The sequence below is a fragment of the Myotis davidii genome, unplaced genomic scaffold (genome assembly GCF_000327345.1).
Source record: "Myotis davidii unplaced genomic scaffold, ASM32734v1 scaffold134, whole genome shotgun sequence".
NCBI classification, from domain to species: Eukaryota; Metazoa; Chordata; class Mammalia; order Chiroptera; family Vespertilionidae; genus Myotis; species Myotis davidii.
In genome coordinates this window covers 92,215-110,889 of record NW_006288853.1, presented here as the reverse complement: position 1 = coordinate 110,889, position 18,675 = coordinate 92,215, and the positions used below count along the sequence as shown (strand labels likewise).

Sequence of the window (18,675 nt, the reverse complement as noted above, 5' to 3'; positions counted from 1 at the left end):
TGAAGCCTGTTGGTTTAGCAACAAAGCAGGAGTCCCTGATCTCTGTTGCTCCTGCTGGGAGAAAAATGCTCAGCTCAAAGTCATTCTGGGAAGTGCTCTTTCACCAAAGGGTCAAAGCCACTGGACTGGCAGGAGAGTCCATGGTCAAAAAGGCTTTGCGGCGGCCTGCGCTCAGAGACCTCTACACAAGCGCTGCTCAGGGCCTTTGACTCAAAAAGTAGCGGAGTAAAAGAAACCAAGCACCTCTCTTTGAAAATGCCTAGCGTTGTGAATAGAAGAGTATTATGGCAAAGATGTTTAGTTGTGGAATCTAAAGAGATTTTGTGTTGTTGTTTGTTTCTGATAACTTCATTATTAAAAGATTTTTTTATCAATTATTATAAACTTGCATTAGTAATTTAATACATTAGTAAATTTGTAGCAAATATTAAATTTAACACGTTTTTATTACTTTATATTTTGTATTTATCTTAAAAAAAACTTAGGGTGTGCTGACCACTTACCTCAAATAAGTTGTTTGGTTTTTTGCCTACATTTCAAAAGTAATTTTGGGGAAGTTAAGGATATTCTAGAGAAAAGAATCTGAAAAATTCAAGTTATAAAATGGCGACTCTTAGAAGAGAGACTTTGGTGTAACTAATAGGAGAGAGATGGGGAATTTTATATTTGCAGTACTTGTAAAGGATGGTGTTTCGAAGGGAGACATATTCTGGAGTTTGATAGCAAAAGGTCTGTGAATGCAAGTGAAATGATGCAATTGCGGTCACACACTGATGGGAGGAGTCACAGGATGAGATCCAGGGTTTTCAGGCACCTGGTTCGGGCCACTTTCCTTGACTCAGGAGAAGGAAACAGCCCAAAGTCCTTACAAAGGTGTGGCCCTTCTACTTCACTGACTTCCCTTTTTTGACAGGTCAGTTATAAATACATAAATTCCCCAAATCACTTTTTGGGCCATTTGTTGAAGAGCACTTAGCATACAACTCTTTTCCTTGCTCCTTCCTGTTGGGACACACGGCCCTCCTGCTGTTCCTCCAATTCCCCGGGCTTGCCTGCACCTTGGCATCTTTCCACTTAGAGATGCTTTCTCCAGGACTTCGCACAGCAGACTTCTTCAGCCAGCTCTATCATTACCTTATATAACATTCTGCATCGATCCCAAATAGAATCATATAAAAAAAATAGCCTCTCCCACTTAGTAGCCCTCTATGTTGTCACACAAGTTTATGTTTATATAGTGTTCGTCATGACAAATTATGTACTTTTTTCTTATATTGTCTGTTTCCCTATATGAGAATATCTGGGGAAACACAATATTCTACATTTCATGAGAATGTAGGCTACATGAAAGAAAGGGTTTTTAAACGTTTAAGGTAAAAGCAGATATTGGGTTTCTTACAATTAAGTAAAGTGATTGATTTGGTTGCCAAATATGACATTTGTTTGATGCATCATCACTGGACCTCACGGAATTAAGGGCAAGGAAAATGTTACTCATTATATTTTATATTACAAAAAGTGATTGACAATAGGAAACTAACTGGATGAATACTTCACAAAGAATTAAAATTTACTTGATATTTGGTTTAAGATGGGTTTGAAAGTAACAAGGATTTCTAAGTATTGTACTTTGGGTCACAATGTGGCCATAAATGTGGTCACAGGCAGGTCTGTGTCAGTGCTGTTTGTCCCAGTATGAGCTTCGGGAACATTAGCTACAGGTAGCTGTCTTAAAAAGTCCTGCATTTTACCTGTGCAGGTGACAAGATCCCTCTTTAAAGGTGATAATTATTTTAGAACAGTCCTGATGAGACTTCTTAATTATATGCATTAGTTCTTGGATTGTGGAAGAAAAAAGACCCTTGAGGATGGAGTATGTGGAACTCGCTGAAGTACATTTTATGTACACCATACCCCATTATCAGTCCCTTGGTGTTATAAGCCCCGAAAAAATCACAATTATCCAAAAATTTAATGATTAAAATGTGTTTTATACTGTTTTATATTGCAGTGTTTGGAACAGAAGTCAGAAATTTAATTAAAGTCATAAAATACAGAAAGATACTATAACAAAAATTATTTCTAACCCTTAAAAGATGGCTGTAAAATACATTTTAACCAGTCTATAGTGGTCTGTTTACTAAAATATATGTAAATAAAACCAGCGATTTTTGCACATACTTTATTATTACTAAAATTAGTGGCTTAGGAATACATTCAGAGAACCTGTTTAACACAAATTTATTCAGTAATACATTTATAGGTGGCTAACCTCTTCTAATGGATTTTGCTAATTTTACTCTTGGAAGACAAGCTTATTTAATTAAGGCTTATTTCCATCTTCAAGGAATTTCCTTCTCTTTGCATTTATAAAATAGGGAAAACAAACATACCTGCATAGTATTATGGTTGATCTGAGTTTCAGTGGTATAACACATGCATAGTATAGCCTTAAGCAAACTCTCTAGCACATCTCAAGTGCTCAATGACTTTGTATTAGTAATAGAAATGTAGTAACACAAATACAATGAATTTGTTAGGTGTATTAGAGTAACGGATGCTTGCTGCTATAACACAAACCCCCAAATCCCAGTAGTTCAATGGTAATTTTTTATCACTTATGCAGTGGTCTGATGCTAGCCAGTTTTTGTGGATAGGTCTCTACCTGGTGGGTAATGATGACTCAGTGATTCAGAAATTTCCAGTATTTTGATACTGCCATCTTTATATTCTGGCCTCCACTGTCAATACAGAAAAGAAAGAGATGGTAAATAATTGAGCAGGAAGTTTGATAACTAGACTTCAATGTGGCATACTTCCCTCTACATCCCATTGGCTAGCAGTCAAATGGGACCCAAATGAACTGCAAAAGAATAAATAAATGTCTTCTTCCTTTATGTCCAAGATTGTTGAACACCTAACCATTCCTGTCACAATTACTATTGCTGTATAGCAAATTATCCTAAGTTTACTGGCATAAAACAACAAGCAATTTCTTATGCTAACAGATACTAAGGAATTCAGGAAGGGTATAGGTTTGTTAGCTCACATGCCTGACACTTGGACTGAGGCCTGGAAGACGAAGGAAAACTACATTTAGCCTCTCACACGGCTTGGCTTTCTCACAGCATGATGGCCTCTGGATAGTTGGGCTTTCTGCATGGCATTTTAGGAATCTATACTAATAAAGAACTAATATGCTAATGATCAGGAGGCGAATTCAGGAAGGGTATAGGTTTGTTAGCTCACATGCCTGACACTTGGACTGAGGCCTGGAAGACGAAGGAAAACTACATTTAGCCTCTCACACGGCTTGGCTTTCTCACAGCATGATGGCCTCTGGATAGTTGGGCTTTGTGCATGGCATTTTAGGAATCTATACTAATAAAGAGCTAATATGCTAATGGTCGGGAGGTCATAACGGTAAGGACCAGGTCATTAGCATATTATCTGGGGTGTTGCTCCAGAGACTGGGCGGAAGCAGGGAGGCGCCCAGAGGAGGTGGGACCATCCTGTGCCAGGGGTGGCAGGGGTGAGAGCCCATAGCACCCCCTCACCAGTCCTTTGCCACCCACCACTCGCACTCTGCGTGCCCTGCGACCTACACGCAGCAGGCAGGAGGCCTCCACACACTCCTCTGGCGCTGTGATAGGGCAGAGCTGTCGTGATGCTTGGAGATGTGGCAGAAGTGGGGAGGTGCCTGGAGAAGGCGGGACCAGCCCCAGGTGACCGGTGGGACTGAGGGCGGGGCTTGAAGCCACCAGAGAAGAGGGTTTGGGGGCTGGGACAGGCGCAGGGGAGCTCTGTGTGGAGAGGTTCGGGTGTCAAGGCAGGGCTGCAGGTGGGTGGGCGGCGCCACACGATTCACATTTTGGGGTCCTAGCCTAAGAATAAGTGTGCAGTTAACAGGGCACATACAGTATTTCCTTTTCTAACCTAATCTCTGAAATCATGCACTGCCATTTCTGCCATATCTATTGGTTCCAAACAAGTCAAAAGTCTCCCCGATTCAAGGGGAGGGAACATTATCTTCAATCGAAGGAGTGTAAAGGTCAGAAGAAGTTCAAATTTGTTTTTTTTCTTTTTTATTCCTTTCTCTTAAAAAATTCCTTTGAAATAGTAATATCTAGTAAGTACAAAATAGAATAAAAGTTTTAAGAAGTGCGTGTAGAATATGAAATTACCATGAACTGGATAGCCCAGCATGAAGGGGGCATCATATTAAGGAATAATTTTCTACCAGTTCTACAGTCTCCTCAGTCAACTACTTGAAAAATATTTCAGTACTTTCTGTCTTTCAACACTGTTCTATGTTTTCAGAACACAGATATTTGAGGCATGATCTTTGTTCTCAAGTAATGGAGATTCTCACAGAGCAGACACGCAATTATATGATAGGAATTTATTGTGACAAGTGCTTAATGGAGGCATATAGAATCATCATTGGAAATATAGAGATTTTAATCCTGCCATGGCAAAATCATGCAAAGATGTATCTATTTGTTGATATTGAAGTTGTACTTTGATGAATGAGTAGGAGTTTTGTAGTTGGAATTATGATTTAGGACATTTGCAAGGATATAGAATAAAGGCATGTTCGAGAATCCCAATTAGGTCTGGGTGCGTGAATCCCAGCATATAGTGGAAGAACACTGGAAAAATCAGTAGAATCTGGATTCTTAAGACTTTTACACCATTTCAAAGAGCCATGACCTTGCCAAATGGAACAGAATTACTAGGCTTCCCACAGGCTATTCAAGACTCATTCAGTAGGGTTTGGGTGGGGACATAAATGCTCCACCTCACCCACTATAACTGTCCACTTCAAGCTGCCTAATATTTAAAAACTGAGGTTCTTCTAGCAAGAGAGAAAGGAGAAATTCATGATTGGGTAGACAGCAAACAATCCCTTACAAAATATTTACTTATTAGGATAGAAATTTCAATCAAATACTAATTTACTGTTTATGCCTCACTAACTATATTTATTGAGTGTAATTTTAAAGAATTGCTTTTCATTAGATTACGAAACCTCTCCAAAGGGACTTTGGAGCTAATTATATAAAGAACATTATATTAATAACAATAGCAATAATAATAGGAAAGAAGTGAAGGCTTCTGTTTGGAACCAACCAGCACCTTTGTGTTGGCAATGAGCCGAAGCCAAGCATATGCCGGCAGTATTGCTACTGCCTCACTGTCTCCAAGGAGATTTCAGAAATCGGACCGACAGTCAGGCATGTTCACCACGAGAGCAGCCAAGGTGAAGGGATTGAAGTGATGTCTCGCCAGCCTCAGGGACTCGTTGAGTCTGTTCCAGAATATAACATGCCACTGATTACAGAGGATTTGGTGTTAAATTGACAGAAGAAATTACTAGTCAAAATGCAAGTGGGGGATGTAAATGCAAAAAAATATGGGCTTACCAGTTAGTGCACGGAGAATCATTTTCTCCGCGAGGTGCCATGCTTCTTTATTAAACCCGAAGTTTCGCATGTTAGCTTCAAAAGGACCACATCAACCAGAGGAGGTTGAAAGACAGTGTGTTATGCTGTGATGAACGCTGGATTGGAAAGCAGAAGACCTTGATCCTAGTTGCAGGTACATTATATAGCAGCTATGGAGTCCTGGTTCCCTCCTTCGACACTGAGTTACGAAGTGCTCTAAAGTATAAGTAGGGCTAATCACACTTACGTGCTTACATCACATATTTTAGGGAGTCCTCCCTTCTTTCCTTCATTGGGAAAATGATAGTTATGCCTAAAGAACAGGAAGGGGGCTAAAACTTAGTGAGTGGAGGAGGAAGCGATATAATATGATTTTAGAGAGCTAGATGTAGAATAGATTATTTTGGCCTTGTCAGATATGTTAAGCAGCTTGGATCTTGTTGCAAAGCACTGGAAACTATTGCGATATCTTTAACAGGTGATCCCATTTTCATTTTAATAAATCTCCTCTTGCTTTGGTTGAACGTTGACTTTCTAGAGGGCCACCAAAGAGTGTTACTCAAGCAACATTAAGTTTATTAGAACTTGGTGCAATGAAAGAGAATACCACCCTGAGAGAGTCGTACTTATGTACCCAAATGCTCTTTACAGCATTTTAAGGCCTGTGCTGAGTGACTTTAATGTGCATCTTTCAAGAGAGAACAGGTTGGGATTTGGCGATTTAGTAGATTTAGACGGGTGAACACTGTGAATTGAGGATCTTGAAATGAATCTAGATGAGGTTGTTAGTCTTGATAATTGATTGCTTAGTTGAGCTGGATTAGTTTTCTCAGAAGCAAGTCTTTCCTGGAGAAGCAGCTAAGTTATTTTTGTTTGATTTGTATTATCAGCACAGGAATAGGCAAGTCTACCCAGTCCCATTATTGTTTATCACAGAAGCAGAGAATTATGTTGTTTGCAGTTCTCACTAGTCCATGGCAAATATGTGCTGGAGGTGGAGGTGGGTAAGAGTCGGAGTGAGAATACTAGATACGATCTTCTGTAATTTTCCAGGCAATAGATGAGATTGTCATAGATTAGTAATGCACTGGCCAACACAGTAGTTGCCTGTGGATATTGAGCACTTGAAACTTGGCTAGTGTGAATTGAGATGTGCAATACAAGTGTAAAAGCCACAACAAATTTTGAAGACTTTGTAAGACAAAAAGAATATAAATTCTCATTTGTATATTTGTATAGCTGTACAATCAAATTGATGTTAATATATTTAATGAAATATATCCAAAATATTATAAATTGGACATTATTATTTATTTTATAAATAACTACTAGCAAATTAAAAACTGCATATGTTGTTTGCCTTGTATTTGTATTAGACAGTGCTAGATTAGAAATTTGGCAGAAGAGGTGGACAGATTTAAAATTTATTTTGGAGATAAAAGTGACTGGATTTGCTGGGAATAGATGTGAAATTGAAAGAAATTGGGGAAACAAAAATGGCTCTTAAGTTTCTTATTTTAGGCTATTGTATGGATATGAGTGTGACATAATGGGCTAGGGGTGATCTGGAAAAACCAGCATGGGGGAAATATTTTTTCAATGGGCTCATTAGATGTTAACTTTACTTATTTTATTGATGTGTCATATGGGTCATTGCATATATGATTTTGGAACTTAGAGCATAACTTTGGCCTATAATAAGAATTTGTTTTCCCTTAGTATAGAATGTACTTACCCTTGGAGATGGTATATCCTATATAATAAAAGGGTAATATGCAAATTGAACCTAAGGATGGAGTGACTGGGAATGACCAGTTGCTATGACATGCACTTACCATCAGGGGGCACATGCTCAATGCAGGAGCTGTCCCCAGGTGGTCAGTGCACTCCCACAGAGGGAGCTCCACTCAGCCACAAGCCAGGGGTGATGGCTGCAAGTGCAGTGGCAGTGGCAGGAGCCTATCCCACCTCCTCAGCAGCACAAAGGATGTCTGACTGCAGCTTAGGCCTGCTCCGCGCTAAGCTGTCAGTTGGACATTCCCCCAAGGGCTCCGGCTGCCAGAGGGATGTCTGACTTCCACTTTAGGCCTGATCCCCCAGTGAGCAGGCTTAAGCCAGCAGGTGGACATCCCCCAAAGGGTTCTGGACTGCAAGAGGGTGCAGGCCAGGTTGAAGGACCTCTCCCCCAATGCACAAGTTTTCATACACCAGGCCTCTAGTTAGAGAAGAAAAAATGATACAGGAACAAACACATTTAGAATTTATGTGAGGAGGAGGAGGAAATAGAAAGGAGACTGACAAGAAGTAAGAAAAGATAGGCTATACATCAAGAATGCGGTCTCAGAAGCCATAGCAAGAGTTGTTTCTTTACATTTTTTTTTTTGTATTAAACCTCCCCCTAAAATATTTTTCCCATTGATTTTTAGAGAATGGAAGGGAGGGGAGAGCCAGAGAAGAGAGCAACATTGATATGAGAGAGACACATTGATTGGTTGCCTCTTGCACATGTGGGGATCAAGCCTGCAATTGAAGTACATACCCTTCACCAGAATCAAACCATCCACCCTTCAGTCATGGGCCGAGGCTCTAACCACTGACCAAAACTGGCTAGGGCAAGATATTTTTCTTCTGTGAGAATGTTACTTAGAGGGCTGATGAGATGGGAAGGTGTGTTCATTGTATCTGATGATATAGGTGGTCAAATAGGTAATGAATGTTTTTATAGGCAGTGCATTGGTCAGAGCGTCCTGGAACAGATGACTAAGGCTACAGCAAAAGGAGCTAAGTACTCCAACTACAGATTGAGAACACTGCCAACCTGTACACTTACACAGAGCTGAGATATAAGTAGAGGATTTGGGACGGGGCAAGCAATTAGATTTTTTGAAATGTGTGGCTCTCCTAAAAGAAAGGTCCAACAGTTCTTTTCCTTTGGAGTGTCCTTGGGGGCACTCTAGGCTGTTCTTACACTTATAACAGAGGAACAGTAAGAAAGAAATAAACCTGACACCCTGACAATGACTGAGCACACACCCTGAAAGTGAACTCTGTGCTGTATGTAGGCATCAAGTCATACAGTTGTAAACATTTATAGATACGCTTTTGACAAGAATGTTAGTTATTAATGACTCCTAATGTTCTTAATTCTAGCCCATTTTCTTTGCTATTCTGCTAATAGTTTTTGCTGTTGAACCATGATATCTATGCATCGAAAGCCTCTTCTTTCTTGTGTCTTTATGAATATTTGCAGAATCATTAGTCTTTTTGCTCTCTCTGAAAGGATTATCTTTAAATGCAGTCTTCATTGATTTCTTTGGGAAGATTTGCTTTGCTCCAATATGTTCTGCAAAGTCTTGCCACCCTATTCCTTTCTGTTAACTCCAGTGTTGGCTTTTGCCTAGCTCTCAGTACTTTCTCTAATGTAAAGATTTAGTACTACCTGTGTTTCCTTTTCCAATTTATTTTAACTAGTGGTCCGGTGCATGAAATTCTTGGGGGGGGGTGTCCCTCAGCCCCGCCTGCACACTCTCCAATCTGGGACCACTTGAGGGATGTCCAACTGCCAGCAGTCGGACATCTCTCTCTCAATCCGGGACCGCTGGCTCTTAACTGCTCACCTGCCTGCCTGCCTGATTGCTCTCAACCACGCTGCCTGCCAGCCTGCTCTCCTCCAACTAAATTAAATATAGGACAGTTATAGTAAAAATTTAAATCCTGACTATCTACCCCTACTTCTCCATCTCAAACATTTTCTTCCAGAGATAATTGCTTTTAGCAATTTTGTATGTGTCCTTTCAGATCATTTTCTACATAAATTTTAACACATATAATGATTTGTATATATTTTATTGCTTTGCTTGTTTTTTGTAAAAGATTAGATTGTTCTATGCCTACTGTTATAAAAGTGGTTTTGATTTTTACAATTTACAATATCATGCATTAGGTTCTTTAAGTTTCAACCCAAAATAAATGTTACTTTGAACCCATACTAACGTTGGTGATACAGCTCTTATAAGCTTTTCCTGTCGGTGAGAACAGTATGAAGGAGAATAAAGTGGAGAGACAGCCAGAGGCAACACACAAGGAAAAATGAAAGCAGTCATTTGAGGCCACGGGTTAAAAAAATTTGGAAAGCTAACATAGTGTCATTAATGGAGCATTGCATTGCTGCAAAAATTGAATCACACCACCCTGAAACGACCGATCTAAGTTGTGTGAAAAAATCACACAGCTCACACTCCTTAGAGGTTTTGGAAGCCCACAGAGCTGAAGTGAGCTATCTCAGTGCATAGCGCTCCTCAGTGTGAAAGCTGGGATTAGCATTCAGGTCTCCTGACACCAAATTCAGTTACCACAACTACAGGTTCAAACTGACAAAAAGACAATTAAACAGTATATTAACCAAATTGTAATACAGTGTGTTTACTATAACATATTAATTAAATTAAAACTTTAATGAAAATAATAATTTTAAAAAACTATCATTCAAAGAACTATATTTGAAACTGTTGGCCAAGAACAGGAATAGATTAAGAACTGAACAAAGGGAGAAGTTACAAGTAGCTTGGAGGAAAGGTCAAGTCAGTTTCTCTAGAACAGAAGAGGAGATAGGAAGAGCAAGTAAAATGATTCAAATGTATTGGATTTGCTTAAGAAGTGCAGCAAAGAGAAAATGCCCTTCAGTTTAAATAAAATTCCCTGCAGAAACTGAGAAGATCAAGCAGAGGTAAAACCTATATACCCTTGAGCCTCTGATAAAGAAATCTAGCCGGAGGGAGGAAAGTTTCGCAGAGAGATCAAGACCTGACAGCAACTTCACATGCATTCTCTCACTTCACCCTTCAAGAAACCCTTGAGGAAGGGATTTAAATAACCATTTTATTGACAGAATATGAAACAAATAATTTAAAATTACTGCCCCAGAGTCACTCCGACAGACAATGGTCTGACAGGGTTCAGAGTCCGGCTCTTCTGTTGGGCTCCGAAGCCTGCGTTCCCTCTGCTACCCACACTGCCTTTCACTAGAGTGAAAATTATCTTCGTGTTACTTGCAGAGTTCCTGAATATGGAGGTATGGGAGATTCATTTTACCATTTCTGAACTAACCTTAAGAATTTAGACAGCATAATTAAATTCAATTATGAAGAAGGTAAGATTAAGAAAAAAATCAACATGGGACAGGAGTAGACTCTCACACATAACTTCCCTATTTCCTAGGATCTTGTTAATATTTTACACAAATATGAAGTTGCTTTGCAGTCAAGTAGGCCTCATCGGGGTTTGCCAATTGCTAGTTTGAATTCTATCCCACTTTTCCCAGCAATTATTTCAGCCTGTTGGGTAACTCAGTTGGTTAAGGCATCATCCGTATAGGCTAAGGTTGTGGGTTTGATTCCTGGTCAGGGCACATACAAGACTCGGCTAATGAATGCATAAATCCATGGAACAACAAATCCATGTTGTCTCCCCCCCGCCCCCCCAAATCAATAAATACAAACTTTAAAAAAGAAAGAAGCAATTATTTCAAAGCCAAAGCTGCTGAGTTGCAAGAGCAGGGCTTTTGAGAGTGGAGTAGAAATGATGTTTGAAAAGGAAAAGCCCAATCTTAAAGAAGGGATGTAAAGTTTATCAATAATCAATAGAAGAGATGCCGGAAGAAGAGCTGGGTCCCTACATCCACCAGGAGGTGTATTGCGTAGTGCCGTCTATATGGGGAGGTTGGAGTGACAAAGCCTGAGGGACCAGGCCCACACGTGCCTCATGGGAACGCGGAGAGGGCATGCCAGGCTCCCCGCCTCTTCCAGGATGAGTACTTGAGTGGCCAATGCCACGGCGCCACGTGTGAGGGCAGGGCCAACACCTGTGGAGTGTCAGTCACCACTTGAGTGATAATTTGTCATTTCTACTGAAAACCTTCTTTCTTCCTGTTGTTGTTCAGTGATAGCTGCCCACATGTTACCTGGATTATGCAATTATGCACAAGGGACTCTTCTGGGGTGTTTAGACTTCACTTTACAACTATAATACAGTTGGAATTACCGTATTATAAGGCCAACTCCCTTTGTAGTGACTGAGGACACTTAAGTACTTTCTCCATTGACAGGAGGAGAGGGGAGGGACCTGAAGGAGAAGGGAGGGGAGGGGACAGAATGTGGCTTGGCTTTGGAAACACAAATAACAGAAAACTATTGTGAAAAGCTTCAGAGCTTCAGAGCAGGGGGACTGTGGTGGGCACAATTTAATCATCTTGAAGTACCTCTCCCATGCTGAGCTCCAGCAGAGGTAAACTCTGTAAGATGTCACCCAAGAGGATGTTAATGGCTTTTGAGTCTTTACCAGTGATTTTGCTTCTAAGTTCATAGTGGAGCAGTGCAGATGCTTGGAGCTAGAACCATCACAAGGTGATTTCCATGATCACACACAATCTTGTATTATGGTCAGAAAACTTTATATCTCAGAACATACGAGCAAAGCTTGCTGAGTATCAGTAAGGATTAGAAAACAAGAGGGAGGGTGAAAAAGAAGGGAGAGGCCTGCAGAGGCCTTTCAAGAGATACATTGTCTTTCTGCATCTGTTTGGTCATTACACAGAATATTAATGTGCATTTGCACTTGGTGGTAATGAAAGGGGTGTTCACATGGGTGATCAAAATTGTTCTGCAAGCCGTGGTGCAATAATGATGGATTGCTCCTGTCAGGTAGCCAGCGAGGGATTTCCACATTAGATAATAAAGGAGATAATTCACATAGGCCTGAATCCAGATAACAGTCTAGGTCCAAAGAAGCATGGTGTACTCTAGACAGTCGAATTGGACATAGGTATTGTAAAATTGAATAGAACGATGGTAAAAAGAACTAATTTTAGGCGGGCTCCACTAACCACCTTCCCTTCAACTGAGACTTTAGGCAAACCATGTAAACCTGTTAATATTTCCAGCTAGGAAATGCCTTTCTATTCTCCAAAATGTTATTCTTAGAGTAAATGGAGAGGGTGGGCATGAAAACAGTTTAAAATGGTAGGAAATATTAATATTTACCTGATCTATGGTGCCAGAAATTTGGCCATCATCCTCTGACAGTTCCTTTCCAAACTATTCAAAAGTCCTGCCTCCTCAGGACTTGCAGTTATTTTGTCATTCTCTCTGGCCTCTGTACCTTTCTCTACAATAACTTTTACTTTTACTTGGATGTCTCTTTGGATACCACTTCCTTCCGAAAGGATTTTCTCAACCCTACTTATGAATTAAGTATGCCTATATATGTACATATATTTATACCTGCCAATCAGAACATTGATTACTACTATTTATCATGTTTTCTGTTAGAACATAAGCTCTAGGACAGTGATGGCGAACGTTTTGAGCTCGGCGTGTCAGCATTTTGAAAAACCCTAACTTACTCTGGTGCCGTGTCACATATAGAATTTTTTTTTATATTTGCAACCATAGTAAAACAAAGAATTATATTTTTGATATTGATTTTATATATTTAAATGCCATTTAACAAAGAAAAATCAACCAAAAATATGAGTTCGCGTGTCACCTCTGACACACGTGTCATAGGTTCGCCATCACTGCTCTAGGAAAAACCAAGACTATGGCTCCATATCTCTTTATTCACTCGGCACATAGTAGCTACTAAGTATTTTTTTAATGAATAAATGAATTATTCTAAAATTTAAAATTAGAGAGGAATATTAAGGTGAAAAATGACAATTGAGTGTAATTATTTTCTTTAAGAATGAAGATTTGGAAAGTTTAAATAATGTAATAATATATACTGATTTTTATTCTCACAAAACTTTACATTCTTTTTAAAGCTCCCTTTACCATATATGAAAGTTGATATGTCACTTTTGCCAGATTAAATTGACGCTTTTCATATTTCATTGTTGGATCTAATATACTATTTAAAAGTATAGTCTTTAGATTAAAATGCTTGGAGTTTAAATCCTGGTTCCATCATTTAACAGCTGCGTTATATTATCAAATTGCTTCACCTCTCTGTAAATGTTCCCTCTTTTCTGAGTTGACATAAAGAACTGAGATCCCAACCAGTAACCCCAATCAGTAACATTGCCAAGGATTATATATTAGACATTATTGCTTTTCAGGAATTTAAAATATCATTTTTGAATATTCCATGTTTACCACCCCACATTATATTTGTTGGCTCAAAATTCATCCTTTAGCTCCTGATACCCGTCTTCTTTAGCTCTATGATTTTAACTAACACTTTCAATTACTCCTCTCTCTCAAACTTCCCAATATTTGGAGACCTTAGGTTTCTGAGTTGCCTTCCAATATCTATTTTTAAAACTGGTTTTTGTAAGAAAATAAGGTTAACAAAGAACATCTGTTCATTTAATTTTGTAGCACTGCAGGGCATCTGGTAACCCAGTAGGCTGTCTATTTGGTTCTTACAGGAATCTGTAGGTATTGCAAAGAGTATTTTTTTGTCTTTCCTGGCTGGTCTATATTCAAAAACCCAAAGATGGAAACACATATGGACGATGCAGTACTTAAGGTTAAAATATCTGTGTTTTATAAACAGAAAAATCAAGCGTGATAATTGCACATGGGCCACTTGCATAAGTTAATGTTGATATCAGAATTGGGATTTGCATTTCCTGATTTGGATACTTCATTTAACATGTTAATGATTCATTTCCATAAGTCTTGCCTTTTAGAATCCTGGAGTTCTCTATGAGAACAGAAAGGCAAAAGGGATAATTACAAGTCAGACTTTCCTACTATGCAGCTTTGAGTGAAAGTATATGCCAGTGTATAAGTTAACATTATAAGAATAATATAGAAATGGCTATTGCATATGTTAAAGTAATTAAACAAGTATGGCATTACACTGAGGTGGTTCTAATGCTTTGGAAACCTATGGAAGCTAACTGAAACCTAACCCAGAGTCAATTCCTATAAATGCCTCAAGGTGACATATTCAGAACTTAAGAAAAACCAAGTCAGAAACTGCCAACTAGGCTTTCCCAAGGAGAACAAGCCCTTCAGCTCCATGTCTGCTTTATAAAAGCATCTGCTAGTGCAGAACTCCTCGTCATCTCTGGCACGGTGCTTCCCAATTCAAGTTAATGTTTGCTCAAACATTATAAACTCTTCAAAATTTTAATTACTTAAGCTATCTTTCAATACGTATTATAGTGAGAGACAGTGAGTTGGGGTGGTGAACACACAATACAATGTACAGATGATGTATTGTAGAATTGTATAAATGAAACCTGAATAATTTTATTAACCAATGTCACCACCCCAATAAATTCAATTTAAAAAAAAAACAGCATCTAAATAGTAACCATTATTCTTGATCACTATCTTTGTCCATTCCGGCTGCTTAACAAAGCACCATAGACTGAACAGTTTGTAAACAAGAGAAATTTCTCAAATTCTGGAGGCTGGAAATCTGAGATTAGGGTGCCCGTATGGTCCCATTCTGGTGAGAGCTATCTTCCTGGTTGCAGACAGCCCGTTTCTCACATCCTACATGGTGGAGCGCAGAGAGCAGAGAGCAGCAAGCTGTCTTGTGACTTTTGTAAGGCTACTAATCCCGTTGGGATGGCGGCCTTCATGACCTCCCGAGACCCAATTATCTTTCAAAGCCCCCACCTCCTGAAACCATCAGTTTATAACAAGCACCATAAATTAGTTTTATTATTTTTAAAATTCAAATAAATGGAATCAAGTATGTACATTTTTACAACAGGCTTATTTTGCTCAAAATGTTTGGGGGCTGCAACTATGATGTTTTATTTTGCAAGGTTTATTCATTTTCATTATCGGAGAAAGGATTCTAGTTTAAGTTTTGGGCAATTCCTACTAGTGCTGCTCTGAACATTCTTTGTACATATCTTTTAGCGCACATATGAATGTGTTTCCAATGGATATATACGTAGGAGTGTTGTAGATCTTTACATATGATGTATTCAGTTTTAGAAGGTATTGCTAGTTTCTAAAGTTCCATGGCAACTTTATATCCACCGGAAGTACACAGGAGTTGGTTTTTAAGTTGTCCCATACTTTAGCCAACACTTGACAATATTAGTTTTTTTTTTTTTATTTTAGCCATTCTAGTTGATGTGGAGTGGCACTGAATTTGAATTATGTACTTCCTTGATGGATGTGGAATTTGAGAACCTTGTCATGTGTTCATTGACCATTTGAATTTCCTACTTTGTGAAGCACCTATGTAAGATTTTTACCAATATTTTAAATGAGGGGTCTGATTTTTTTGTTGTTGATTTATGGATTCTTATACATTCTAGAAGCTTATAATTGGTCAGATAAATGCTTTGTGAATATCTTCTATTCTGGCTTGCTTTCATGTAATGGTTTACTTGAGAAAGGTTATTTTTATTTTAATAAAATCCAATATATCAGTTAGACTTTTTCTTTCTGGGTAATGATTTGTTTTTATCCTGTTTAAGAAATAATTGCCAAACCTCAAGGTCATGATATTGTATAGGAGCTCTATTGGTTTTCTTGTCATATTTGGATGTACAATCCATCTGCAATTGACTTTTGGTTATGTTGTGAGATAAGGTCGAGATACATTTCCCCATGTGAATATTCTATAGACCTGCTAACAAATTATTAAAGTAATAATCTTTTCCCACTTCACTTCAAGGTCAAATTTGTCATAAATCAAGTGACTGTATGTATATCGATCTCTTTCTGGACTAACTCAAGGAGAATTGACATCTTTACAATAATGAATCTTCTAATGCATGAACATGGTAAATTGTATCCATTGTCTATTGCTGCATTACAAATTACCACAATTTTAAAAGCTTAAAACAAAACTCCTTTATGATCTCACATTTCCAAGGGTTGGTAATCTGGATGCAAAATTAGCTGGATTGTCTCTTTGGAGTCTCACTCAGCTAGAATCAAGGTATTGGCCCGGACTGTTATCTCATCTGAGCCTAGGGGAAGTCATCACTCTCCCATTTAATTCTAAAAATCTCAGACTATACAGTGTTTAGCACACATTGCAGGTCTTATTCCTTTTTTATCTCCCTGGATCTCACTTCTCTGTTTAGAAATTTCTCTTTAGATGGTGAAACAGAATTTCTTCCTTAAAAGGAGTAGTATAGCATTAAGGTTATTTATTTTGTAGTGAGAGGAAGAAGGAGGAGGGGGGAAAAATAGGGGGGGTCTTAGTTGGATAACAGGGAAACTCAACTTTCTCATTGTTGACATCCTTACAAACAAAGCTAAATTTTGCACATATCTGTGGGTAATTGGATAACAATTGCTAGTTTATTTACTTTTTCAAAAATAAATATATATATATTTGATTTTTTTACAGAGAGGAAGGGAGAGGGATAGAGAGTTAGAAACATGAATGAGAGAGAAACATCGATCAGCTGCCTTCTGCACACTCCCTACTGGGGATGTGCCTGCAACCAAGGTACATGCCCTTGACCGAAATCAAACCAGGGGTCCTTTAGTCTGCAGGCCGACGCTCTATCCACTGAGCCAAACCGGTTAGGGTGCTAGTTTCTTTACTTTAGTTTTGCAGTGAGTTTCTCTAGTAAAACGGGAGGATAACTATTAATTTAAAATATACACCCATTCCAGATATTTCATTTTGTTTGCTGTTTACTCTGAAATGGATGTGTAACGAAAACCAGTAGTTATAGTGCAGGAAGCTATCCCAGTGTATAATGAGAGAAAACCCTCATTCAAACCAGGAGCCACGGGGTCAAGCTCCTGTCGTATCAAGTTGCTCTCATAAAGTGTTTCAGAGGGATAGCTTCTCACTATTAGGACATTTTAAATGACTTAAAAAATGAAGAAAGGTACTTGATGACACTGAATATGCTTAAATATTCAGGGGGAAATTACATTAGTGTCTGACTCTTACCTATAACCATCTTATGGAAAAATATTGAAGAAAAATATTTCCAACTTAAAAGCAAATATTTTAGAATATAATTATTAGAGTCTGCATTATTATCATGGCAAGCAGCAATAAGTTGTATGACATTTCCAAATACCAAGCCTTGTGGAGAAAGTATTTTGTGCTAATTGACACTACCTGGGATAGTGGAAAAGCATGATGGACTCTAAAATGTGGCAGGCACTAGTTTGAATCTCCACTGGATAAATCTTTATTGAACTGAACACCTCCTACTAAATATTAATGCAGTGATCTTGGACATTTATATCTGGCCAATAATTGACAGGCTGGGTAATTTGTATTTTTAAGCCTCACTTTTCTTGTGTGTAAAATAGATTAAATAAACATTTATGGTAGCTTAATGGCAGTCCCTGCCTTCGTCCTTCCCTACTGCTGCTCATCCCGCCCTGGCTTCCCCCCACCCTCTTTACCTTCCACCCGTTCTTCCTATCTTTAAATCTAAATTGTTTAATGCACAGAAAGCACTGCATTATTTTTTTTTTATAAATAAACACATGAATGGAAAAGAGACAGTAAATTAGAAAAGGTATTTGGACCTATGGTGAAATTGACAGTGTTTGAATTAAAATATGCTAAGTGAACTAAGCCAATGAGAGATAGACAAGTACCATATGATTTCACTCATATATGGAACCTAATGAACAAACTGAACTAACAAGCAAAATAGAGACAGACTCATAGACAGAAAGCAAGCAGTCCACTTAGGGGTAGGGGATTGGAGGTGGGATTGTGCAAAAGAGAAAAAGAGAAAGAACTTATGGATAGGGACACAGTGTGGTGATTCCAGAGGGAATAAATGGTGATTGAAAATGCAATAAAATACACACACACACACACACACACACACACACACACACACTAGATTTGTGCAAGAATAGGCCTTCCTTCCCCTGGCTGCCAGCACCAGCTTCCCTCTGGCACCTGGGACCCAGGCCTTTGCTCCGGCCCTGCCACCCTCCTGTAGCTCCCTCCACCCCACACCCCCCCTCATAGTAAGCTTCCTGTCCTGCCCCAGTTACTCCATGCCTGCGCACAGGCACTGCCCAGAGGCCCGGCTCAGCTGGGGCAGGGCAGAACTCCTGCACTGTCGCCATGGCGATGACACAAGTGTCCCAGCCCAGCCACCTCCATCTTTGCCGTGTCAACTTGCATATCCCCTCCTTATTGGCTGTTGGCTCCACCATCTTTGTTGTGAAGTGATGGTCAATTTGCATATTCTGTCTTTATTAGATAGGAGATATATATATGGCAAATGTCTACATATACAAGAAGTAGCAAT

The 18,675-nt window shown here is 39.0% G+C and overlaps 1 protein-coding gene across 1 annotated transcript in view; it reads left to right on the top strand.

Moving 5' to 3' along the window:
• The window catches only part of CTNNA3 (catenin alpha 3), a gene marked incomplete at its 3' end in the record, with an annotated part of 1,162,049 nt that overhangs the window by 1,058,020 nt on the left and 85,354 nt on the right, over positions 1-18,675 (top strand). The window lies entirely within an intron of this gene.